Below are 26,351 nucleotides of genomic sequence, written 5' to 3' on the forward strand. Positions count from 1 at the left end.
GCCAGGGCTCATTAAGAGGCAGGCAGGGGGCTTCCCTGGTGGGGCAGTGGTTGAGAGTCCGCCTGCCGATGCAGGGGACACGGGTTCATGCCCCGGTCCGGGAAGATCCCACATGCCGCAGAGTGGCTGGGCCCGTGAGCCATGGCCGCTGAGCCTGTGCGTCCAGAGCCTGTGCTCCGCAATAGGAGAGGCCACAACAGTGAAAGGCCCGCGTACCGCCAAAACAAAAAAGAGGCAGGCAGGGGTGGGATGAACTGGGAGACTGGGATTGGCACATATACACTGCTATGTATAAAACAGATAACTAATGAGAGCCTACTGCAGAGCACTGCGAACTCTACTCAGTGTTCTGTGGTGACTAAATGGGAAGGAAATCCAAAAAGGAGGGAATATATGTATACGTATAACTGATTCACTTTGCTGTACAGCAGAAACTCACACAACATTGTAAAGCAACTATACTCCAATAAAAATTAATTTTAAAAAGATGTTAAAAAAATTAATTAAAGAAAAAAAGATCCAGGCAGGCCTCCGCCCAGGGCCATGGGGGCCTGACCAGGACTTCAGCTCCAGGCTTCAGCTCCTGTGGGACCTCAAGCGGTCCACAGGCTCCCAGGGATCAGGCCTGGGGAGCGGAACAGAGGGCCGGACGAGGGCGATGGTCTCGCTGGGGGCGGGGCAGGGATGGGGGACAGCATCCTTGGTGAAGTAGAAACCCCTGGAGGGGGCACCGTGGGTGACAGGAGGGAGGGGTGAAGAGTAAAGTCTTGGTGGGCAGGCGGCTGGGGGCTCCCTAGACAGTGAGCACGGCCACAGGGGGTGAGTGAACAAAGTGCGGTCTCACAGCATCAGGTGTACCTCCCCGACCTGGGGCTTCCCCTGGGCTATGAAGGGTCAGGGGCTCCTGTCCCCCACTCTCCCTGGGCTGAGTCTCTGCCCACATCTGCCCAGGACCTGGGGAGGATGAGAGCTTGGAAGACCCACCAGGCGGGTGAGATCCACCTCTGAGCTCTCAGGGAACGCCTGTCCTGGGGACATTCCTTCCACTCACTTACCCCTTGTACTTAATGAAGGGCCCCCTGCTCTCCCCAGGCCTGAAGCTGGAAGGGCAGGGGCTGCAGCCTGGGCCCCGTGGGTGGACAGAGGCTCCGGATGTGCAGTTTCTCTGCCTACTCCTGACAAAGACCCGCCCACCCGCCAGGTCTGACCCAGCCTTGGCCTGCCGCCTGGCGGTAGGCAGGCAGCCAGGCTGCGGTCTGCGTGGCCACACCATGGGACCTGCCTTTCTCACCGAGGCACGTCCAGCACCACGTGCCCTGGGCTGCCCGGCCGGCAGTCAGACCAGGAGGCCCTGCTTCGGGTGGGGCTGCAGCCTCGCTGACAGGGCGCTGACAGGGCCTCGGGCCACAGCCGCGTGTGCAGCCTCCCAGCTCACGGGCCCCTCACACAGGGTCTGAGGCCCCCAGTCCCTCCTCCCCAGAGCCTGTGGAGATTCTGTTCACTCTGTTCCCCTCCCAAAGCTTCAGAAACCAAATGAACACACTATGGCCCCAGCAAATCCCATGATAAAGACATCAATTTAACTTGTCATTTAACGACTAAATAGTCCTCCCTATATTTCTGGGGGAGGGGAGAAACCCCCAGGTTATGCACTTGCTCCTAGAGGCTGAGGCTTGTCTTTTGCCTGATGAGAGGGTCTGGGTCTCTGGGGGCAGCCAGACAGGGTCTGAGTCCCGGTTCTGACCCATAGTGCTGAGTGACTTTTACTGGGTTTCCCAGCCTCTCTGAGCCTACTTTGTGCTTCTGTAGGACTGGAAAAGGCCACTATCCTAGGGGATCTGTCAGAATGAAAAGATCTCACCTGAAAGAGCCCAAGAGCCCCCTTTCCTCTCATCCCACCCCCTCCCTTACCCAAAGTCAGGGATCCTTTGTCAAATGGTCGACTTAGAGAAGGTCTCTGCCAGGTACAATCTCCCAGTAATGCAGCGGCTCCTTGACCCAGATGTTGTTTTGCCCAGGCAGGGAGAGAGATGCCAACAAGAGACATCAGGCCCCCGAGTGTCCCGGAAACCCTTCCAAGCTTCTGAATGCCAATTACGGGAAGTCTGATTCATCTGTGCTCTGCGTAGCTGGGTCCACTGACACCCGAGTTATTATCTGAGCTGAGTGTGTTGGGGGGTGACAGGCAGGGTGGCCTGGGAAGTGAGTGACCCCGCGTCCTGGTCCAGGCCAGCCACTAACCTCTCCCAGAGGTTTTAGGTAAAGGCATGGACCACAGCCCCTGAGGGCCCTCCCAAGGGTGCAGTCAACCTGATCTGCCCCATGATTCTGTGACTGATGCCAAGAGTTGGCCGAATGCCACTGGGCAGCTCGCCAGAGACCAAAGCAAATACAATGAAAAGGAAAGTTCCCCGTTTTCTGTGTACTCAAAGTTCCCTGCCCTGAGGCCTTTAGGCCCCCCAGTGTGGTAAGCGTCCAGGTCCCAACTCAACTTGACATTCTGGGCTGACCCTGTTGGGTCAGCATCTGGGAGCAGGCTTGGCACTCAGCAGGGTCCGGTGGGCTCAGAACTGCAGACTGTGGTCTGGGAAGATTCCAGAACCAAGAGGAAGAGCCTTACTCTTGTCCAGGCCTGAACCCCTGGGCTGGTCTGTTTGCCCTTGAGAAGTGGTTCTCAGACTTTAGAAGGTGTCAGAATCCCCTGGAGGGCAGCCCCCTCCCCCAGAGGATGATTCAGGAGGTCTGGGGTCGGGCCTGAGAATCTGCAGTTCTAACATGGTCCCGGGGGAGGCTGAGGTCGCTGGGATCCCTCTTTGAGAGCTGCTGATCTAAAATCATAGTTGGGAGAGGGCCTGGGAAGCAGAAGGAAGGAGGCACTGTGCTCAGAGCCCGGCCAGAGGCAGCCTTGGGTCAGCAGGGGCCCAGGCCAGGCTGGGCAGGGCTAGGACGCAGGTGGCTCGAGATGAAGGCCACGCCGGGTGGGAAGAACACCCCAGCCTGCGAGGAAAGAAGCCCCGGGCTTCAGCACCCTTGCCCAGCACTGCCCACCCCCCTCACTGGACAGGCGGTCCTGGGAGCTTCAAGAAACCTGCTTCCTCCCATTGTGCTTGTTCCTGCCTCTGGGCCCTTGTCCATTGCCCACCAATCCCCCTCAACACTTCACCTCGGGAGAGGCTCTTGACCCCCAACCAAGCAGAGCCCTGTGATTGGTCACACACCTCTGGATGCCCCACCACAGTGTAGAATCCAATGTATAGCAGGCCAGGTGGCCCACAGGTGTGGCTGCCCTTGTGGCCCCAGCACTGCGTTGGCGGGGAGGCAGCTTCTGCCTGTTCACTCATTCAACAGACATCGGGGGCTGGGTGCCCGGGGGGGTGGGCGGGGAGGGGAGAGGAGGCCGCCTAAACCCTCGAGACCCTTTGTTCAGGCACCATGAACCCTCACCGTCGGAGTCCCCACCCCGAGCCAGGCACAAGGCCAGGCTGTGAAAGGCATCCTGGCAAGAAAGAAAGAAGCGGGCTCCTAGGTGTGGGTTCTGCTCCTGGTGGGCTCTTCTGACCAGTGATGTCAGAGACCCTCTGCTCACTGCCCGTGATCCACACCAGCACCAACCCATCCATATGGGGCCTCAGCAGAGCTCAGGCATTGCAGGACAGGGGCAGAGCTCAGATCCGCACAAGTCAGCATGGATGGAGCAGGTCGTTGAGCTGGGGTCTGGAACCCAGGGACCACTGTGCGGGCCCCTCCCACAGGCCCTGCCCCCGCAGACCCTGCCTTCCCATAAGACCCCGGTCTGTGCCTCCAGGGGCCCTTCCTCATCACAGGTCCCCACCTCCTTAAGCCCTTCACTGGAAAGCCGAGTTTTTGCAGGTACCACCTGTGCGCCCCACCTCCCCCAGCGCTCTAGGTTCTCCCAGCTGGGAACCCTGCCATGTCATGAGGCTGCCACCGTCTGATGTTCCCTAGTGTTCTCTACCATGCAAAGGAGGCTCTTTGGTTTCCATAGATGCTGGGCCCGCTGGGGCCTTCAGCTTGCCCTCCCACCCTCTTTCCTAACGCACAGATGGCTCACATCCACAGACCGAGAGAAGACAAGACAGCTGGGATGCATTTCTCCCCACGTCCCAGGCAGGTCTCCCGCCACACATCCTCTTCACCAGCCTCCCAAATGTGCAAGCATTTCTGCTCCAACGAGATCTAGCACTCAGGGAGAAACAAACAAACAAACCTCACCTGCTCTAAGACTGCCCCTCAACATATCAGGACTGATGGGAGAACCAGGTTGGGCCAAACACCCCATGGGTCTGATGTCACACCAGGAAACAGTCAGTCACAGTGACAACCAGAGTAAATACCAGCACAGTTAACAAGGCTAAGTCCTACCAGATAAAGGAATACTGCAGTAAACACAGGGCTATACCTGCAAAAAAAAAAAAAGTAAAGGCAGCTTGAAAAGGAATGTGGTCAGGTGAAGCTGCTGAGTTTTAGAAACAAGAGCAAACTGCAAAGATCAGAGGAACCACGTGTTGGCAGAGAAAGAATTTAGTACTTATCTGCCTTTTTTTTACTGAAATGATTTCAGGGTACCCAAATAGCCCTGGTTGGTGAGGGAACGTTTTTTATAGAAGAATTCCACAAGTGCATTCAGAAGGAACAATTAGAAAGGTACCATGTTACAACTCTGGATGTCATACTTGACTCAGACAGTGGTCATCAATGGTTCAAATGGTCAGAAGGATGGACAAACGGATGCCAGGGCATGAGGGTCTATCTCCCCCACGTTCATGCCCACTGCAACGAGACGACATGATAAGACTCCTGCCACAATGCCATGCAAAGGGCAACACCACATAGCATTCTTGCCCAGATAACATGAACTCCTATGAAGTTGTCTGAGCTAAATTCCAGTTTAGAGGAAATACTAGGAGTTGAGGAACTAGTTAAATGACACCAAGAGGAAGCAAACAGGCAAGTCTTGAAAATAAGGCATTCTACAGACAGCTCACCAAGATTCTGCAACAAGCCAATGGCTTTTTAAAAAGGTGGGGGGAAAGAGGCTCTGCTTTAGATTAAAGAGGCTTTAAGAACAATACACACTAAATGCCACATGTGGATTTAATTTGGTTACCAATTTTACAAACCAACTGCAAAAAGGCATTTTCAAGACAATTAAGGAAAACGACATGTGTACTGGGTGTTAAGTGATAGCAAGGAATTGCTGTTATCTTGTTAAGTGTGCTAATAACCATATGGTTTTGTTTGAAAATGGCCTTGTTTGTTTTAGAGATCCACAGTGGAGTATATAGGAGCAAATTACTGAGGTCAGGATTTGATGTAAATACTTCAGTCAAAAGGAAAAAGAATAACGGGAAAAAAAGAAAAGAAAAGAAAGAGGGAGGGAGGAAGAAAGAAAAATGAGTAGTGAAGCAAGCTGGTAAAATCTTAACTGCTGAATCTGGGTAATGAGAATATGGGATTCATGATTCTATTCTCTTTACCTTCCAGTGCGTTTGAAAATTTGCATAATAACAGTTAAATTTAAAACACGGTATCACCACATGAATATACAATCAGAGCAATGAAGCCAACAAGAAAGTCTAGAAATAACCCCAAACACATATGGCAGCTCAGTATATGATAAAGGTGATATTTCAAATCAGTGAAAAAAAGGTAATTATAAGTGGCTTTGGACAAATGGGTGGCCATCTGGAAAAAAATTAAGCTGGAGTCCAGCAGATGGATCAAATATTCACATTTGAAAAAAATGAAACCGTAAGCCTATGAGAACGTATGAGAATTTCTTTATACTTTCACAGAAGAGAAAGCCTTTCTGTTACTTTGAATCCCATGAAAGTACCAGTAGGCAACCATATTTGCCGACAGAAATAGTAATTTCACATAATTTCATGTATGTTACAAAACCCCAAACACATTTTTAAAATGATGGTTCTGGCTGCATACATTTTTAAAATTTTGCATGGCAAAATCGTAACAAACAAAATGAAAACACAATAAATTGGGGAAAAGATTTGCAACTCATACTCCAAAGTATCCGTTTCCTCAATATATAACTTCTATGAATCAGTAAGAAAAATGTCATCAACCCAACAGATATACTAAGTTACTAATTCAAACACCAGTTCGCCAAAAAAGAGAATACAGGTGGCTCTTATATATACGAAAATATGCTCAATCTCATTCATAGTAAGAGAAATGCTAACTAAAATTGCAACGAGATGCCATTTCTCACCTATCAGATCGGCAAAGTTAAGGGGGTGAAAAAACAGGTGCTCACATACATCGCCAACAGAAGTATAAATAGGTATGGCTGTGGAGGACAGTTTGGCAAAATCTATCAAAACTGTAAATGCACCTCCACTTCACCCTATTTTATTTCTAGGGATTTATCTTACAAATATGCTCACACTTGAGCAAAAGGATATGTGTGCAAGGGTCCTCACAGCAGCACTGGGTAGAAAAGGAGAGTGGACACAGTCTGAACAGCCACCTTGCAGCACCTGGATGAATGAGTTATCATACACACATCCATTGTGGGAAGACCGCACAGGCGTTAAAAGCAGCAAGGCCACTCTACACACACTGAGACAGGAGCTCCAAGATGCACCGGGAAGAGAAGCCAAGCTAGGCGCAGGCCCGTGGCTGCCAAGTGCATGACAAGAACTAATGCACTGCTGGTGTACAGGGACCAGAAATGTGGGCGGATCCTGAGGAAACAGATAACAACAGGGCCTCGGCTGGGAGCAGCCAGAGCTGGCCAGGGTTGGGAGAAGACACGCTCCATGTGGACCCTTTTTCCTTTTTTTTTTTTTTTTGCCGTGAGACATGCGGGATCTTAGTTCCCTGAGCAGGGATCGAACCCGCGACCCCTGCAGGGGAAGCGTGGAGTCCTAACCACTGGGCCGCCAGGAAGTCCCCCCCTACACACCTACACACCCACCCCAACTCCTCCCCCAACCGTTTTACTTTTTGAATGCTATTACAATACCAGCATTTGTAAATTGAGGAGGGAGAAGGGAATCCTAGGGAAAGAAGAGCCGGGAGAGTCCCCACCCACATGGCCACGCATAGGCCATGCCTCTCTTGGCTTCCCAGAGCTCCACACTCAACAGGACTCCACCGATCTCAGCTCCTTCCCCCAGGCAGGCACCCCGAGCAAGCCCCCAAGCCAGGCTCTCTCCTGGAGGTGGCGCAGGGCTGTCACGCTGCGGCTGGGACACGGCTGGTGTGGCAGGTCAGCTGCCCCTCTGCCTGAGCCATCCACATGTGGACACGTGAGGTGGCATGAGGCCCCAGTCAAAGCCACAAGTCCCCTGGCTCACCCCAGGGTGACATGTCATCAGTGGCCCACAGTCACTGTCCGCCCTGGACTGTGCCCCCCCCCGACCAGCCCCGCCCCGCTTTCTTGGCATTCCTGGGCATGCCGGTGCATGTCCATCTCAGGGTCTGGGACTAGCTGTTCCCTCTGCAGGGAGCCCCCGGCCTCCAGACGTCCACGCGGCTTCCTTCTCCCTCCTCCCTTCGGGGCCTTCCCAGTTAGGCTGCCCTAGTCACTCTACTCTGAATGGAAGACCCCGGCACTTCTTCCGCCTCCCCCAATCAACCTCTAATTCCCTGTTCTGCCTTTCTCTACCTATTTTCAGATTTTTCTGCACTCCCCAAACCTGGGCCAGGCCTGGCGCACAGAGGCCTGTCCGCCCCTGAGCCACCTAGGGACCTGAGTCTGGACACCCTGCTCCAGTCAACCCGTTACTGAAAGATGGGGAAACAGAGCAGCAGTTTAGCTCAATTCAACTCAGGATCATCTGAGTAGGTGGTGGTGTCTAACCCTGAGCGGGAGGACTCGTGGGGGAAGGTGCCCACTGCTGGCACTGCCAAACGAGCCTGCCCTGTCAGGAGGCCCGAGGTGAAGGGCAGGGGCAGGTAGAGACACCCTCCTAAAAAGAACGAAATCATGCCATCTGCAGCAACATGGATGGACCTAGACATTGTCATACTGAGCGAAGTAAGTCAGACAGAGACAAATATCATATGATATCGCTTGTATGTGGAATCTAAAAAAAAATGGTACAAGTGAACCTATTTACAAAACAGAAATCGAGTCACAGATGTAGAGAAGAAACTTACGGTTACCAAGGGGGACATGGCGGGGAGGGATAAATTGGGAGACTGGGATTGACATATACACACTATTGTATATAAAATAGATACTAATAAGGACCTACTGTATGGCACAGGGAGCTCTACTCAATACTCTGTAACGACCTATATGGAAAAGGAATCTAAAAAAGAGTGGATATATGTATATGTGTGAGTGATTCACTTTGCTATACAGCAGAAATTAACACAACATGGTAAATCAACTCTACTCCAGTAAAAATTAATTTTAAAAAAGGGACACCCTCCTGCTGGGGCGGCCTGAGGGCTGAGGTCAGGCTCAGTCGGGGCTTTCCCTGCCCTTGCCCTGCCAGCCTGGTGCCCGTTACCCTCAGCTCCACGGGGGGACAGCCCACCCAGGAAGCCACCTGCCACACCGTGTCTGATGCCACAGGTGCGTGTGCATATCCTGGGGCGAGGCTCTGGCCACACCCGGTGCCAGAGGCAGGCTGCAGAGGGAGGCCTGGGCTGAGTCCAGGCTGGAGAAGGCGGCCGGGGGAGTGAGCACGGGCCACTTTGGGCACGCGGGCCACCGCCACCGCATCCCTGCAACCCCGCTCTGCCTCCACCTCATGGGGCCACAGATGCTTCGGTGGGAAGGGGCTCGGAGCCCCCGCCCTCGATCTAATTATGTGCTGTGCTGAGAGGCAGAGCCCTGGGCCTGGCTTCAGACAGGTCTGGGCTCCATGTCTCCGTCTGCAACCTCTTAGCCAGTGATCTTGAATAAAAAAGAAGTGACCCTGTCTGTCACCCCCAGTGGATCCATCTCTGTCCTCCCGGCCCTGCCCCCTGCCCTCAGAGGGGGTCCTGGCCCCTCCACCATCTAGAACCTTGGAGACTGACGTGGCATCACACGCCCTGCACCCTTCGGTGCAAAATGCTGCTGACGCTGACAGTCTGTGAAAACTGGAGGGGCCCTTCCTGGCATCACGGGGAGCACGGGGAGTGCTCTGGAGCCTAGTTAGTGCACCCAGGTCCACGCACCGTCAGGCTGTGCTCAGGCGTCCCACCCTCCCAGGCCAGGTGGCTGGGTGCTGCCAGGAGGGCCTTCCCCAAGGCTGCTCCCGGCCTGGTGCTGGGGCACTCTTAGATGCATGTTTGACCGCTGCCAAGCAAACCGAGGCAGGCAGCCCCTGAGGGGGTTTAGGGCCCTCCCTGGACCATTCCTGAGAGCAAGGAGCGCCATTCGGAGCACACGGGATGAAAAGTTCAGAGAAGTTCAGGGAAGAGGAGAACGGCACGGTTGGGCAGGCCAGCGGGGCAGATGGCAGGGAGCCCCGGAGGGGCCCAGCAGGGGTGGGCGGGCTACCAGGCAGAGGCCAGGCCCACAGCCCACCTGTGTGCCAGCCACGCCCCCACTCGACCCTCACGTCTGCCCGCTCGGCTCAGCATCTCTCACCTCCTCAGGTCAGTCCCGTGTGCTGCCACCCCTGAGCTGGGCTGCAGGAAGCCAAGAGGAGCTCATGGGCCCCCCTGCTGCAGGCCATACCCGAGGGCAGACCCCAGGGAGCCAACCAGCCCGGGGCGGACAGCTGCGGGTGGGTGATGAGACAATGGATGGGGCTGGAGTGCAGGCCCCAGACCCCAGGCCAGGGCTCTTCACCCCGCACTGCCCCCACTGGCCTGGCACCAGGACCCTCTCTCGAGGCTAGTGGGCTCTGGACAGCCCTCGGTCTAGGGTCCTCCCACCCCTGGCCTGCCCAGCATCCTGCCATTGAGCCCAGGCTGACGACCATGATTCAGTTCTTCTCTGGACAAGCTGACAGAGACCCTCCACGAGCCAGCACAGCCCTCAGTCCTGGGCCCCGCAGCACAGGGCAGGAGACTCGGATGCAGGCAGATGCACCCCAGGAAGATGAGGCACCACGGCAAAGAAGCCAGTGATCCATGAGCCAGGCCACAGGACGCATGGGCAGAAGCAGGCTGGACCTGAGGCTGCATCCCAAGCCTCCCAAGGACTACTGGGAGAGGCTGGGAGAAGCAGGCGGCTTCCTGCCTGCGGGCAGCAAGTGACACCAAGGAGGGGGCTGCTGCTGGGCCCACCCAGACTGCTAGGACCTCCTACCAGCCTGGGGCACCTTCCCCTAGGGCGGCCAGCACTGGGCCGTTCGCACCTGCAACCTTCTCCAGGGCACTGGAGGAGTCAAGGGCAGAGCCCACTCCCTGCCTCCCAGTGAGACAAGCCTGTGATGCAGTCTACACTCCAGAGTCCCCCATGTGGTTAGGCTGAGATGAGACTGCTTCAAATTACACTTCTGTCGTACGGGTCAGAACGGCCATCATCAAAAAATCTACAAACAATAAATGCTGGAGAGGCTGTGGAGAAAAGGGAACCTTCTTACACGGTTGGTGGAAATGTAAACTGGTACAGCCACTATGGAGAAGAGTATGGAGTTTCCTTAAAAATCTGAAAATAAAACTACCATGTGATCCAGCATATATGTGGAGAAAATCATAATTTGAAAAGATACATGCACCCCACTGTTCACTGTAGCACTATTTACAAGAGGCAAGACATGGAAGCAACCTAAGTGTCCATCGACAGATGAATGGATAAAGAAGATGTGGTACATATATACAATAGAATATTACTCAGCCATAAAAAAAATAATGCCATTTGCAGAAACATGGATGGACCTAGAGATTACCATACTAAGTAAGTCAAAGACAAATATCCTATGATATCACACATATGTAGAATCTAATTTTTTAAAAATACAAATGAACTTATTTACAAAACAGAAACAGACTTACAGATATCGAAAACAAACTTGTGGTTAACAAAGGGGAAACGTGGCAGGGAGGGATAAATCAGGAGCTTGGGATGAACATATACACACCACTATATATAAGATAGATAACCAACAAGGACCTACTGTATAGCACAGGGAACTCTACTCAATACTCTCTAATAACCTACATGAGAAAAGAATCTAGAAAAGAATGAGTATCTGTACATGTATAACTGAATCACTTTGCTGTACACCTGAAACTAACACAACATTGTAAATCAACTGTACTCCAATAAAATTAAAATACAAAAAATAATAATTTTTAAGAATTAAAATAAAAAAGAAAGAAACCGCACTCTGGTGAAACTGCCTCTCCCCTTTCCTACCTGCTTGCTCACCTGCTTACACTCCTGAGGGCACACCCTCGACACCCCATGCATCAGAATCCCCATTTCAGGCTCTGCATTTGGGGAACCCGACCTAAGCTGCGTCTTTCAAAAGCATGTGTGCGATGACCTAAAGGGGTGGGATAGGGAGGGTGGGAGGGAGGCTCAAGAGGGAGGGGATGTGGGGACACGTGTACACATATGGCTGATTCGCTTTGCTGTGCAACAGAAACTAACACGGTATTGTGAAGCAATTATACTCCAGTAAAGATCTATTAACAAAAAAAAAGTGTGTGTGAGGGACTTTCCTCGTGGTCCAGTGGGTAAGACTCCGTGCTCCCAATGCAGGGGGCCTGGGTTCGATCCCTGGTTGGGGAACTAGACCCCACGTGCCGCAACTAAGACCCGGCGCAGCCTAAATAAATAAATTTTTTTTTAAGTGTGTGTGAGATAAGTGGACTTGGGCAAAGTACTTAGAAGAGCGGCTGGCACACAGGGAGCTAGTTACGCCCACTACAAGTCCCTGGAGTTCTACAGCCCAGAGGAAGAGGCATCTCAACCGCCCAGGAGGTGGAGAAGCTCCTGCTGGGAGCCCTGTCCAAGCTGAGACCTGAGGTGTGAGTGTGAGATCAGGGAAGCCCAGGGGATGAGGGGAGGTCACAGTCAAAGTCAGGAAAGGGAGCGAGAGCCAGCTCAGGGCCTGCACACAGGGAGAGGGCAGCAGGAAGGGCACAGGAAGATGAAGGGAGGCACAAAAGAAGCAAGTCACCTTCTCTCCAAAGTGCTCCTTGGCACAGAGAAAAGACCTGGGTTCAAGTTCTGCCTTTGCCTCTCTCTCCAGACGCAAGAGGCTCGTGAGCAAAACGGGTATAATGATGCCAGCATCCAAAAACAACAAAAAGTTCACAGCGTTAAATTAAGTCAGGTGTTAGTGAAATGCACGGCAGAGTCCTTGGGACAGAGGGCTGGTCAGGGCCCCCTCCCTGCATGTGAATTCGCACGCACACACGCACACACATACGGAGTCCACACGCACACGCAGCGTGTCAAGATCCTGAGCATGGACAGGGTGGTCCAGGGCTCTGGCCTCCGCCACGCTGCCCGCTGTTCCATCCTCTCTCTGCCCTGCAACCTTGGGCCTTTCCCTGCACTGGCCCTTCCTTTTTTTCCCCTAACAGCACCCCAATAACCTCATAGAACAACAGCCCTTCAGAGTCTCAGCCCAAACTCACACACGCCTGGTGTCCTCCCCTCCAGGGCTGGGCATGGCTATCACCTGTGAATGGTGGCTGTGACCAGAGAGTGTGCTTTAAAAGTCCTGGTCTCAGGGCTTCCCTGGCGGCGCAGTGGTTAAGAATCCGCCTGCCAATGCAGGGGACACGGGTTCGGGCCCTGATCCCGGAAGACCCCACATGCCGCGGAGCAACTAAGCCCGTGCGCCACAACTACTGAGCCTGCGCTCTACAGCCCACGAGCCACAACTACTGAGCCTGCACTCTAGGGCCCGCGAACCACAACTACTGGAGCCTGCTCGCCTAGAGCCTGTGCTCTGCAGCAAGAGAAGCCACCGCAATGAGAAGCCTGCGCACCGCAACGCAGAGAAGCCCCGCTCGCCGCAACTAGAGAAAGCCCACGCACAGCAACAAAGACCCACTGCAACTAGAGTTGCACGGCAACGAAGACCCAACGCAGCCAAAAATAAATAAATAAATAAAATTTATACAAAATTAAAAAAAAAAAAGTCCTGGTCTCTGCACTGGGGGCAGGGCAGCTCCCCCAGACCCAGCCTGGCCTGACTGCAAGGAAAAGCCAGGGGATCCTGCATCTCCCCCAGGCATCCCTGCAGTCACGGGAGGCCTGGCCACTGCTCCCTGCCTCTAACCCCCTTCCAAGGCACCCACTGCCTGGCCCCTTTCCCACCAGCTGGGGCCGAGGAGGAGGTACGTGGACACGGATGCCTCAAAGAATGTGGAATACCCAGACAAGGTCAGCTGGTGACACATCTGCGGTGCTGTGTGCACGAAGGCTGTGTCCCACAAGTGTCCCTCATTATGTTTCTATCATTTCATTTCAGTATCATCTCATTTCCATTATGATTTCTTCTTGGATTCACTAAGTATTTATAAACGTGTTTTAAATTTTCCAAATACTAGAGTTATGTTTTGTTATTATTTCTATCAGAACTGCGTTGTAGGCAGAAAACACGGTCTGAATCACACGGTGCCTTTGATATTCCTTGAGGCGTTTTGACGGTCAGTTTGCAGGCAATTTTCATGAATGTTCCCATCATTAACGGCATGGTCCTGCAAGCACCCTGGAGCTCACGAGCCCTCCATCCTGGGGCGGACCAGGTACTGCGGGAGGCTCTGCCCCACGCGAGACACCCAGTCTTGGAAGCGATTCTGGCCTTTCCCAGAGGAATAGCTCTGACCCTTGTCAGCCCTGCTCACCGTCAAGCCTCCCTCCGTAGTCCTGGAGAGCCCCCTGACCCAGCAGCGAGGGACCAGGGCCCAGGTGCTCACAGGTCACCCCAGAGACTGGCAGACTGCTCACGCTGGTGGGGGTGGGCTACCCTCCCAGGCCCGAGGACGGAGGGGCTCAGGGCATGGAGGACTCTTCCCACGGTAGGGCTGAGCACCTGGCCTGCCATGGGCGGTGTGGACAGGACGTGGGCTCTTCCAGGGGCAGCTCTGATGCTCTCCTGTTCCTGGCCTCATCCACCCAGCAGGGGCCACCCACCACTAATAACCACAATAAAACCAATAACTGACGCAGCCTCCTGCCTGCTCCAAGGGATCGACTCAGGAAAGCTGCGGAGGCTCCCCTCAGAAGTCCACGAGCTCCTTCTCTATGAGCCTCTAACCCCATCCGACCCTAATCCCTCCAGCCTCATCCCCGAGCTGGTGCACATGGCCAGCTCTCGCCCTCCTTCACCCTCCCCCAGCTCTGAGGGCAGAGACCTGGATCCCAGGACCAACCGCCCGTCCCCAGTCGGCACGGCCTGGGCTGCGTGTCATTACCGCATTCAACCAAAGCCCTAACCTCAGAGGAGGAACGGAACCCAGACAGGGCTTGTTCAGAGTCCACAACCGAAACGGGCTTGGGCACCGAACCAGTCTCCGGGGAAGTCCTAGGCAAGAGAAGCCTGGGCCTCTGAGCCTGGGTTTCTGCAGTGACAAAACGGGGCTCCTCACCCTGGAAAGGGCCTGGTGCCAGGGCTGGGCACACCCCCGTGAGCCAGCTGCGGCTGGGATCCAGGCCACACGCAGATGGAATCGAGGCTCCGTGACACTCACATGGCGGGGGTCTGGGTACCAGAGGCCCAGAGAGCCCCGGGGGCAGAGGGGTCCACACAACCTGGGCAGCCTCGGTGCGGGTGTGGAAACAGGCTCTGCTCATAAACCCATCAGAACGCACACCCTCGCCCAGCCCCCTCGGTTTCTGGGTGAGCCAGCCTCCTCCACGGAAGCTACTCTTTGTTAACAGTGTTGCCATGACAACCAGATCCAGGGAGAACTCTCTCTTCAAGGTAGAGTCTGAGGGTGACACTTGGAGAAACGGAAGTGGTGGTGACAACAGGCAAGGGCCTGTCCTCCCGGCGCCACCCCCCCTTGCCTGTCCCAGAGCTTGTGGGTCTGCTCCCCTCTCCTCTCCCCGAAAGGGGACGGCAACGTGGCTGAGGCCAGGAGCCTCCCACCCACTGACACGCAGGTTCCCAGACACAGACCTGAGCTCTCCGCCCACCGCGCACAGACTTTCACACACATCCCACAAACGTTGCTGAGTCCCCCAGCACAGCCAGCATCGCAGAGCTGGCGGTCCATCTGGGGCCGACAGGCCAGGTATAGACCTGAGCCCGAGGGATCACAGACAGACAATTACACAGTATGCCCAGGGCACCCCGCAGAGCACACCTGTGCAGGAAGGCGCCCTAAGGAAGGCTGGGAGCCGACCAGGTGGGGAGAGGCCGTCCTGCTTGGGAGCAGGAGGCTCCAAGCATTTTTACAAAGAGAAGGTTAAAGGTCACTGGGCTGTGCTGTGGGGCAGGCACTGCAGGGGGAGCAGGGCGCTGCCACAGTCCAGGCCAGGGGAGGGCAGCCCGGCCGCGGAGGTGGCAGGGGGAGGGGGGGGGTCAGAGGAGCCGAAGGCTCAGTCAAGGGCTGACCTGGCAGAGTAAGAGGGAGGCCCTGGCTGTCCCACCTGCTCAGAGGGGGGCTGGGCAGGGGAGGCTCAGGGGTTCGATGACAGTGGACAGGCTGCCCGTGGTCACCTGGGAGGCAGCCAGCAGGCCTGGGCTCAAATGCTGCTGGGACAAGCTGGGGTGGGATCAACACCAAGGAGGGAACGGCAGCCACGTCTGGGGAGGAGAGGATGGAGGCCCAGGTCTTAAGGAAAGGAAGGGGAACACTGAGTGCCCCGGGAGAGGAGGGGGCACCCGCAGGAAGGTCTGCAGGGGGGCCGGAGGACACGGAGGCGCGGGGGGGCCCGCAGAGCCCGGGGGACCACGGCCAGGGAGCAGTGCCAGAGACACCCAAGGGCCTCTGAAGCCTGTTTGCCTGGAGTGAGGGGCGTACAGATGGGAGTGGGCTGGGCTGAGTGGGAAGTGCTGGTATGCAGTGGGCAAGCAGAGAACACCCTTTACAGTCGGCCCGCGCAGGGGAGGAGAGCAGGGTGCAAAAGAGCTGGAGGGGGAGACGGCTGAGGAAAGTTTGTCGTTGTGCTCGAGCTGGGAGAAGCTGTCGGCAAGTGGCTTCACCTCTGAGGCCATCAGCTGTCAACTAGGGCGACAGCACCGCACCTGGGAGGAGCTGGAGGAGTGGGAACGACGGCCTGAGCTCTCCACGCCGCACCTACGGCGCAGGCTCCCTGCCTGGGGGCTCAGCGCGTGTGTCCCCCAGGAGAAATGGGGTGCTCTCCTCTGAAGAGCTGGGACCCTCACCAAGGCCCAGAACCCTCCTTCCTAAACTGGTGCTCGCCCATCGCTTCCGAAACTCACCCCCCTCCGCGGAGGACCCCAGAGCCCGCTCAGAAGGACCACGGCACGGCCCGAGCTCCTGCCACCGGGCGGCACAGGCCGCAGCCTGCCCCCAACCATCCCCGCCCAGTGCAGGGACTCGCGGCGGCCAGGGAGACAAGAGGCTCTTTTCTCCCGTGCTACGTCCACATCCCAGCACCAGTGCACTGACCCTGAAGAGCTTCCCTCTTACATAAGTGAGACGGGAGAAGCTTCCAGGGCAGGACCACTGGGTGTTGCCCTGAATCCTACTCAAGGCACCTGTGGGGCTCTAAGGACATGCTTTTGCAGACAAGAGCGTTCAGACACCTGAAGCCACCTGACGATCCACCCTGAGGCAGGGTCAGCGACAGGCAGCACTCACACCCCTGCCCCTCCCCGGCCCTGGCAGGCATCGGTGTGGACCCTGATGATTTCATACTCTTGACCAGACACCTCTCACCAGCCTCCTTCCAGGGCCTGAGACCCGTCCCAAAAGGCGAATCCCCAAGGCCCTCCCTGCCTCCAGCACCTGGCCTCTGTCCCTCCCATACTTGGCACAGGCCCGGACATGGCGAGGCTTTCGACCTTCCCTTCCACGGTTCCCGCCACGCCACAGCCATGCTGATGTCTGCTGACCTTCCCAAACCCCACTCTGGAGTTGTGAGACCGGGACTTCCCGGCGTCCCCACTGCAGGGACATTCTGAATGGACCAGTAACAGCCAGCTCACTCTGTGCCAGCCCAGGGCACCCTTGTGCTCACTCTCTCTCTCACACAAACACAGCCCCAGGCTCTGTGCCCAGAAAGAGGTGAGAAAGGCACACAGTCTTAAAAGAGGGCAGAGTGTCCTCCCCAGACCCCAACAGATCAGGGCGCCCTGACATGTGGCCAGTGGGTGTCAGAGGTCCGCCTCGTCTCCCGTGGCCAAGGGTCTGGCAGCTTCCCCACCGATGCCACCCTGTGATGCCGGGCCTCCCTCCCGTCCTCCCTGCTTCCCTCCTCAGATTACGCCTGGAAGACGTGTTGCTAAGTAAACACTCATCTCAGGAAGAAGGTGGGCAGGCGAGGGCAAAGGGATGAGAGGCAGCCTGCAGTGGGTGGGAGCTACAGGAAGCAGATCTCTGCTCAGCATTTGGAAGCTCTGAGAGTAAAAACAGCCAGAGAGGACCAGGGCTGAAGCAGATGGGCCTCGGGAGGAAACAGGGAGGGAGGAGACGTCCCAGCAGGGGGCAGTAGGAGGGCCGGCTGGCACTAAGTCAAGACCACCTGGACAGGCCCTGCCCGGCATCTCTGTGGCCCTGGCACCCACCCCCAGCAGGTCCTGTAGGGACGCCCGGGGGGGGCCCTCTTCTGGGGTAGGGCCATGCAGCGAAGTGCAGCCTACACCCACCCACCCCAGCCCCAACCCCAGCTCCTGAAGGCAGCGTGTGGACCTCACAGCCGCACTCCTAGCCCTGCACCTTCACTTGGCCTATTTGACAAATCTGGCTTTGAAACATGCGGCTTGAAAACAGGGTTCTGTGGTTAAAAACCAAATATCAACCAAAGCTATTCCCATCCTGCCAGTGTGGCCCATTATTCACAGATGAGGAAACAGGTGGGCTCAGGGGCCCTCAGGCTACACCTGAGCATCCCAGCCTCTAACTGCTCTCCTCTGGAGGACCCAGGAGACGGACTAATGGCTCTGTCCCTCGTCTGGCCAGCTGCAGGGGGGCCACTTGTGCTGGGGATGCCCTTCCCCCTCAGCCTGGGCCCACCAGCCCCTGGCCTCACTCGGGTCGACCCAGCACAAACGCTGGTGGTGCCGGTATTTCTCCCTCCTCCCCCTCCCCCTCCCCCTGTGGTTGCTAAGTTACACCAAAAAACCCCTCTGCTCTGTGTGAACTGTTCCATTTCCATGATTTGCCAGGTGGAAGGAAGCCATCAGGCTGGCAGTTCAAGGATGCCTCCCAGAGAAAAACAAACTTGTTGGCTGGCTCTCTGGCCCCGATGGCATACCTGGGGACAGGGACACCTGCTGTGCTCCTGTGTGCTGGAGCACACAGCCTCCCTGGGAGGGTGTCAGCATGTGGGCCCACACTGCTCGCTCTTCTCAGGGGTAGGGCTTGCAGATTCTGCTGCTAACCCCACCCAGGCCCATGACCCCAGAGGGCTGCTGGTCACTCTGACACATGTCCTTAAGAACAAAGAAAGGCTGGAGGGGCAGAAAACCTACCCCTGTGCCCCAAGCGAAGCCCTCCACTTCCCCCCACTCTGAATCCCCTCCTCCTATTCTGGGTTGGCGTCCTGAGGTTCCATTGCAAAGTGTCCCTGGATGTCAGCGGAAATGCCCTCACAAGTCACTGAAACCATGGTGTCACTCTACAGGGAAACCGAGTCTCAGAGGAGCCTGCAGCCTGCCCACAGCTCAAAAGTCAAGACCTGTGGTCTCCCTACTCCCTAGTTTTCTGCTCACAACAGGAGCTGCTGCTTTGCTCTCTGCCCTCCTATCTGGGCAGGGAAGGGCCTGGACCCAGGCGAGGCTGGGCTGGGCCAGATTGTCCAGAGGGAGGTGGGAGACCCCTGAGGGGCAGGCCCGACCACTGCCTCTGCGAATTACCCCTGCATATGCCAGCCGGACTCTGCACGTCCTGGGCTCCCAGGTCAGGTGGCCATCTGGGCCCTTCCATTGCTCAGGAGGGTGGGAGAAGCACGACAGCAGTGGGGAGGGTGAACCTGACAGGGCTCCCATTTCCAAGCAGGGGAGAAGGGTGCTCCATCCACTACCACATCTAAGAGGCAGGCGGCCTCCCTGTAAACATCCACCAGCTCCAGCGCTCAGAAGCAGCTAGAGATGCAGGGCACAAGTGGCCTGCTGCTCGTCTGTCTCCCCCCTCACATGCGCAGACCAGAACTAGCTGCACCTGCCCCAGGCTCTGTTTCCAGTAGGGAGGGCCCGGGGCAGAGAGAGCACGGTCCTTCAAATGACCCTTGCCCACGGTGCAGACAGGGGCATCTCGCCCTGGCCCTGGCCGACTCCCCTCAAATGCTGAGCTCACGCCCCAATTCCTCGCCACACAGCAAGGGCGTGAGATGCCACCGCGGGGCCCAGAATGCAGACAAGCAAACGGAAACTTCCAACTGCGCAGCCCTAGCGCCTCAGATTTCCCAGCCTCCCTCCTCCACACCAGACCCGGGGCAGGGGACCCGCCGGCGGGTGTCCACGCCAGCCCGCCGAGTGCGCTCCCGCCACGCCCAGGCTGAGACCACCCGCTGCCCCGCAGGGCCTGGGGACTGGGAGGTCCTGACACTGTCCAGCCCGAGGCGGAGTTCTGGGCAACTCCGCACTGGGCTCCCGCACGCCCTCTTACACGCGCGCCCCGCGACCCGCGCCGGGAGCCCGCGCCCCGGCCCCACGACGGCCGCGCCAGGCGGGACCCTAGGCCCGCGTACGCCCCGCCCTGCCCGCGCAGGCGAGCGGAGGGGACGGCCCGCAAGAGGGAGGGAGGGACGGACAGAGGGACTGAGGACCGGCGGCCGCTGCCTACCTCGGTCCGGGCCAGCGTAGCTCCCGCGCAGCCCTTGCGCCGCAGTCTGGCCCACAGCAGCGCGCGGCCGGCGCCGGCGGCGGCTCATGCTCTGCACCCGGGCCCGCGGCACCCGCCCACCCGCGGCCGCCCCCGCGCTGCGCCAGCTGCGGGCAGAGCGGCTCCCTCCGCAGCCGGCGCCGCGGAGCGCGAGCGAGCGAACGCGGAGCGAGCACGGAACGGGCACGGATCGGGCACGAAGCGGGCGGGCGCGAGAGCGCGTGGAGCGGGCGGGCGCGGGGCGAGGATGCGGGGCGGGCGCCGGGAGAGGGAGGGCGCGGGGTGAGGAAGGGCGCAGGGCGGGTGCGTGGAGAGCGAAAGTGCAGGACCAAGGTGCAAGAACAGGTAGAACGCGTGTCCAGGGCGCAGGGCGCCGGGCGGGGGCAGGGGTTGGGGGCGAAGAGGGAGGGCGCGGGGAGAGACGGGGCCAGCCTTTCATTTTAAAAAGGATAAGGCAACAAACACCCCCAAAGGTGACGTGGCCTCCTCTTGTGAAAGACCGTTTGAGGATTCTCAGAGAGCTGCCCAAATTTTTATCATCCGCATCTGACAGTGAAAGCGCTTCCGTGGGCAAACCTGGTCCCTTCGGCTATTCCCTTCAACGGTCACAACCACGCTATATGGTTGGTGTTGGTTTTGTCGCCACTGGTCAGATGAGTAAACATATACATGGTCAGGGAAGCGAAGTGACCCTGCAGAATCTCAGAGCTGGTAAGTGGCAGAGCGAGAGTCCAAAACCATCTTGAGAGATTCCATAGTCCCCATTTTTCCAAAACCACTGAGAGGATGATGATCCAGGTTTTCTGGCTCCCAGAGAAGCCTCCTGTCTCTCTGAAGGGATATCCCTGTTCTCTGGCAACAACCAGGGTGTGGGGGAGGAGGGGGGTCAGGAGGGACTCAGACTCAGGTGAATATGGAAGAGGTCTGGGGCCAGGAAGGGGTGGAGGGGTCTGGGTGAAGAAACGGGAAGGTGCCCCTTAACACGGCTTGGAGAAGCTGAAGACCTTTTGTATTCATTCATTCAGTACATGTTTATTGAGCACCTACTGTGCCATTCTGGGCACTGGGGTACAGGTGTGAATGTCCGTGTCTGGTTGAAATTTGCACTTTTTTGGGGGGGAGGGGTACATGTTCATGCAGTCAAAACATGGGGGCGGGGGTTGGCGGGTTGTTTTTTTTAATATATATTTATTTATTTATTTTGGCTTTTCCGGGTCTTAGTTGGGGCACAGGGGATCTTCGTTGCGGCATGCAGGCTCTTAGTTGTGGCATGCATGCAGGATCTAGTTCCCTGACCAGGGATCGAACCCAGGCCCCCTGCATTGGGAGCACAGAGTCTTAACCACGGGACCCCTAGGAAAGTCCCCTGAAGTTTGCATTTTTGAGGGAAGCAGGCAGTAAATAAAAACACAAGTAAATATTTCATATGTCAGATGATGCAGATGCTCTGGAGAAAAGCATGGCAGGGAGAGGGCACAGAAGTGCAACTTATGGAGTTATTTTATTTTGACTTTGGTCAGGGAAGTCTTCCCTGAAAGGGTGACATTTGCGCAAAGACCTAACCGACGCAAGCCATGCTGAATCTGAGAGATGAACATTTGATGCAAAGGGAACAGGAAGTGCAAAGGCCCTGAAATGGGAGTATGCCTTGGTCATGGGCAGGCAATAAGGAGGAGGTCAGAGTGGTATGAAAATGAGTGAGAGTGTGGTAGAGAGTGAGATTCCAGGGGGTGCCAGGGTGACCAGATCAGGAAGAGCCGGGTTGGCCATCGGCCCATTGTGACTTTGACTCAGAGGGAGCAACAAAAGCTTGTGGAGGCTTTTGCACAGTAATGTTATGGCCTGACTTTTTTTTTTACAAAAACATTTCATTATGGAAAATTGCAAACATTTACAAAAGTAGGCCCTAAGGTATAATAAACCCAATGTTGGGCTTCAACAATTATCAATACATGGCCAACTTTGTTGCACCTGTACCCTCACCCACCACTCCCTATATAATTTAAGTGAACACTGACAGCTTTTTATATAACACATAAATATATTTATACATAGATGATAGTACACAAATCATAAATTTGTGCTTGATAGATTTTCAATGAGGATACTAATAACCATCTGTACCTTGATTTTTATTGTGGGAAGGTTTTAAATTACAGAATCATTTTCTTTAATAGATAGAGGACCATGCAGATTATCCACTTCTTCCTATGTCACTTTGGTAAATTGTATTTTTGAAATATTTTTCCATTTTGTCTAAATTTTCAGATTTATTGACATGTTATTCATAACATCCTCATATTATCCCTCAGATGTCTGTAGAATCTGTAGTGCTGTCCCACTTTTCATTCTGATATTGGGGCTCTTTGTGTTTTCTCTTTCTTTCCTTGATCAGTCTTGCTGGTGTTTTGTCAATTTTATAATTTTTTTCCAAAGAGCAACTTTCAGCTTTGTTGAGTTTTCTCTATTGTGCCCTGTATTTCATTGATCTCTGTTCTTAGTTTTATTGTGTCTATATTTCTACTTTTGGAGGGATACTTATTGTCCTTTTTGTTTGTTTCTTAAGTTGGAAGCTAGGCTTCTTGATTTTTGACTATATTCATTTAAAGCTATAAATTTCCTTTTAAGCACTGCTTTACCGTCTCTCACAAGTTTTACGTGTTTTTTTGATTATCATTTAGCTCACGATATTTAAATTTCCATTTTGATTTCTCTTTTGGCCCGTAAGTTATGTAGAAGGGTGTTACTTAGTTTCCAAATATTAGGGGATGTTCTAGTTATCTTCTTACTGAGTTCCAATTTAATTATACAAAAGGATATACTCTGAATTATTTCAATTATATAAAATCTGCTATACATTCTTTATGACCCAGAATATGTTCTGTTTTGGTAAGTGTCCCATATGCCCTTGAAAAGAATGAAAATTCTGTATGTATTAGTTAGGTCAGGTTGGTTAGTCAAGTCCAAATCTATATTGCTACTGAATTGTATCTTGTATTCTGTCAGTTCCTGAATCAAACTGGAAATAACCCAAAAGTTCTTCAATGAGTGAACAGATAAACTGTGATACGTCCACTTAGTGGGATACTACTCAGCAACAACATGCTCAAAGAGATCCAAACTGCATGATTCCATGTATATGACATTTATATGACATTCTAGAAAAGGCAAAACTGCAGAGATGGAGAACAGATCAGTGGTCCCCAGGGGTTGGTGGGGTGGAGGGGAGGGGAGGGTTGACTACAGCATGGGGAAAATTTTAGGAGCCATGAAGTGTACCTGTATCTTGATTTGTGGTGGTGATCACATGACTCTATGCATTTGTCAAGACTTAAAGTAACTGCACACCAAAAAGAGTGAATTTTACTATATGTAAATTTAAAAATAGTTTTCAATCTCCAATATATATAATTACAGGCTTCTGTGACTACCTTGTCATCTCTTTTTGTTGCGATGTTGTCCACAAGTTTCTGATTTTCCCTTCCTTTTTGCTATATCCATTATTATGGGGGAAATCAGGATGATCCATTACTGCCAATGAACATAGCATTGCCACTGTTGCCACAAAGATGAAGTCTGCAGGATGCACAGGAGAAGTCGAGGGAAAGGTTAAAAGGCTGTTGCAATATTTAGATGATAGATGATGGTGACAGACCAGGAGCTAATAGTGCTAAAAGTGCTAAGCGTTTGCAACTGGACATGTACTGCAGATGGAGACAAAAGTGCCTGGGTCGGAGAAAAGGGAGGAGCTAGAAATCCCTTTGCCCCAGTTGCTCCTTCTGCGCCCCTTGCCCATGCTGGGGAGCATGTCCTGAGGTGCCTCTGCATAGCGGGACACTGGCAGTGCTTTGAATGTTGCTTTATTTGGGCTGGCTTTGGGATAGAGGGATTTCTGCAGGTTGTGGGAACTAAAAGATATATGTCTATGACAATTCAGCCACTGTTGCACCCAGACATTGTCTTGCCTCAAACATGCCCCTTTAATACCTCTCATCACCATGACTGCACTGGCTTACAACATTTTACTTCCATGGAGTCCAGTTCATTGACTACATGGGGTGCTCTGGATCTGTCATTCCCCACCCAAACCAGATTTTCCCAGGATTTCCGCTTTCTCCCTCCTGACTTCACTTGCCTCCCGTTTCAGCCTCGTTTCCATAGAACAGGTTTTCAATTGTTCCCTTGCCAAAATGATAGATTTCCTTGCTCGTTTTACCTTCATGTCTCCCACCTGGCCAAACTCCATTGAGAGATGAATCCAAATCTGCCTTCTCCAGATGTACCCTCAGGTATCTAAGTGCTGCCAGACGCAATCATACAGCCCTGCTATCACTCTAAATTCACAATAAATTCATCAGTGGAACTGAGGACTCAAGACTACTCAGTCATTCTCCTATGGTTCTTTTTCTCCTCTTCTTAACTGTGAAATATGTCAGACATACAGAAGAGTGTATGAAATGTACATGTATAGTTTCAAGAATAATCACAATGAGAAAACCCACAGGGTAGAGTTCCCTGGTGGCCTAGTGGTTAGGATTCGGCATTTTTCACTGCAGAGGCCCCGGTTCAATCCCTGGTTGGGGAACCATCCTGCATGCCATGCAGTGCAGCCAAAATACAAAAGTACAAAAATAAATAAATAGATAAATAAAAGAAGAATTGTGTATATGTGCTATCTCTCATTTCTCTCATTCTCTCTTAAACCCATTCCGATTAACCCTCATAATTCCACTAAGACACAAGGTCACAAGTGACCACCACATTCCTATAGTCATTTTTCAGTCCGTGAACCACTTGATCTATCAGCATTTGGCAATCAATCACTATATCTTCTTTCAAACACTTCTGAGCTTCTAAGACACCACACCTGACTGCTGTTCTGCCTACTTTTCTGACTGCTTCTCTTAATCTGTTGCAGGTCCTTCTTTAAAAAAAAAGAAAAAGAAAAGAATACCCATGGGATCAGGACTTAGGCTAAGAAATAGGACATTGCCAGTACATGAGAAGCCGTCGCCTTTGTGTCCTCCCCAGTTTTCCCTCATCCCCTCTCCCTACCACCTCCCTCCCAGAGGTAACTGTTATCCTGATATTTATTCCCATGCCTTTATTTAAACTTTCACTCCTAGATATGTATGCCTGTCTGTGAACTTCTGTGAATGGAATCATACTGTATATTTTCTACTGTTACTTGCTTGCATCATCAATATGATGTTTGGGAGATTCACCCATGTTGATGAGTATAGTTTATTCATGTTTACTGTTGTTTGGCATTCTGTTATATTTATGTGGTCTACTATTAGTAGACATTTGGGGAGCTGACATTTTTGCTATTATTCACTCGTTCACTGGACAAATATTTCTTGAGCACCTACTACGTGCCAGGTACTACTTTAGGCATTGGGATAGAACAGTGATCAAAACTGATAAAATCCCTTCCCCCGTGGGTATTCTAGGTGTGGAAAACTACAATAAATAGAAAAAAATAGATAAGTTATGTTGTATGTTAAAAGAGGAGAAGTCCTAATTAGGACCAAAAGCAGGGAAAGAGATGGAAAGTACCAGGGTGGGAGGCTGCAATGGAGCTTCTACGGTATTCGCCACTGAGTTGACATCTAAGCCAAGACGTGTGGCCATCTAAGGTGAGGTGTTCCAGCAGAGGGAGAAGCAGCACAGCATTCTCAAGACAGGACGATACAGAAGGGTCTGTGCAATGCCACTCTGTCACTAACTGCCTTGAGTTAGGCCAAATTTCACAAGTTAAGGGCATATGCCCCACAAGACTGCCCTCACTTCAGACACCCACACCAAGCTCAGGGGTCCCCAGGCCACCCACGCTTCTGACCAACTGGTTACACGTATGGAGGTTCCCCCTACTCCCTCAAGTTCCAGAATTCACTAAAAGAACTCACAGAACTCAGGTAAGCACTGTACTTGGGCTTACAATCTTACCATAACAAAAAGAATTCAAATCAGGAAAAAGAGTCTCATAGGGCAAGATTTGGGAGGATCCCGAACACAAAGCTTCCATGTCTCTTCCCCACAGTCAGGATGTGTCACCCTCCTGGCATAGAGTATTGTTAACCAAGGAAGTTACCCTGAGCTTTTGTGTCCAGAGTTTTATTTCTGTGTCTAGGGTTTCATTATGTAGGCATGATTAAATCATCCATTGCCCATGCAGTTCAATCTCCAGCCCCTTCCCCTTCCCCCAGAAGATGGGCTGATGTCACATGACTCAAAGCCCCACCCCTCTTATCACATGGTCTTTCAGGCATGACCAACCCCCATCCTGAGTCACCTCATTAGCATAAACTCAGGTGTGGTCTGAGGGCCCACCAGGAACAAAAAAGACGCTTCTAACACTCAGGAAATTCCAAGGATTAGGAGCTCCCTCCCAGGAAGCAGGGGACAAACTCCAGCCAATTTCATCATACAACATCCCATGTGTCTGGAGAAGAGTAACCATGGCCAAAAATAAAAGGAGATGAGGGACTTCCCTG

General features: G+C 53.7%; 1 protein-coding gene across 1 annotated transcript in view; it reads right to left on the reverse strand.

Moving 5' to 3' along the window:
* RASGEF1A (RasGEF domain family member 1A) overlaps positions 1-19,847 on the reverse strand; it is a 93,704-nt gene extending 73,857 nt beyond the window's left edge. Inside the window, exon 1 of the mRNA XM_060127015.1 lies at positions 19,816-19,847. The gene's annotated coding sequence lies outside the window, so the exon portion shown is untranslated. The remainder of the gene's footprint in view (positions 1-19,815) is intronic.
* Between the last annotated feature and the right edge of the window lie 6,504 nt (positions 19,848-26,351).

This window comes from Lagenorhynchus albirostris, chromosome 16 (genome assembly GCF_949774975.1).
Source record: "Lagenorhynchus albirostris chromosome 16, mLagAlb1.1, whole genome shotgun sequence".
Lineage (NCBI taxonomy): Eukaryota > Metazoa > Chordata > Mammalia > Artiodactyla > Delphinidae > Lagenorhynchus > Lagenorhynchus albirostris.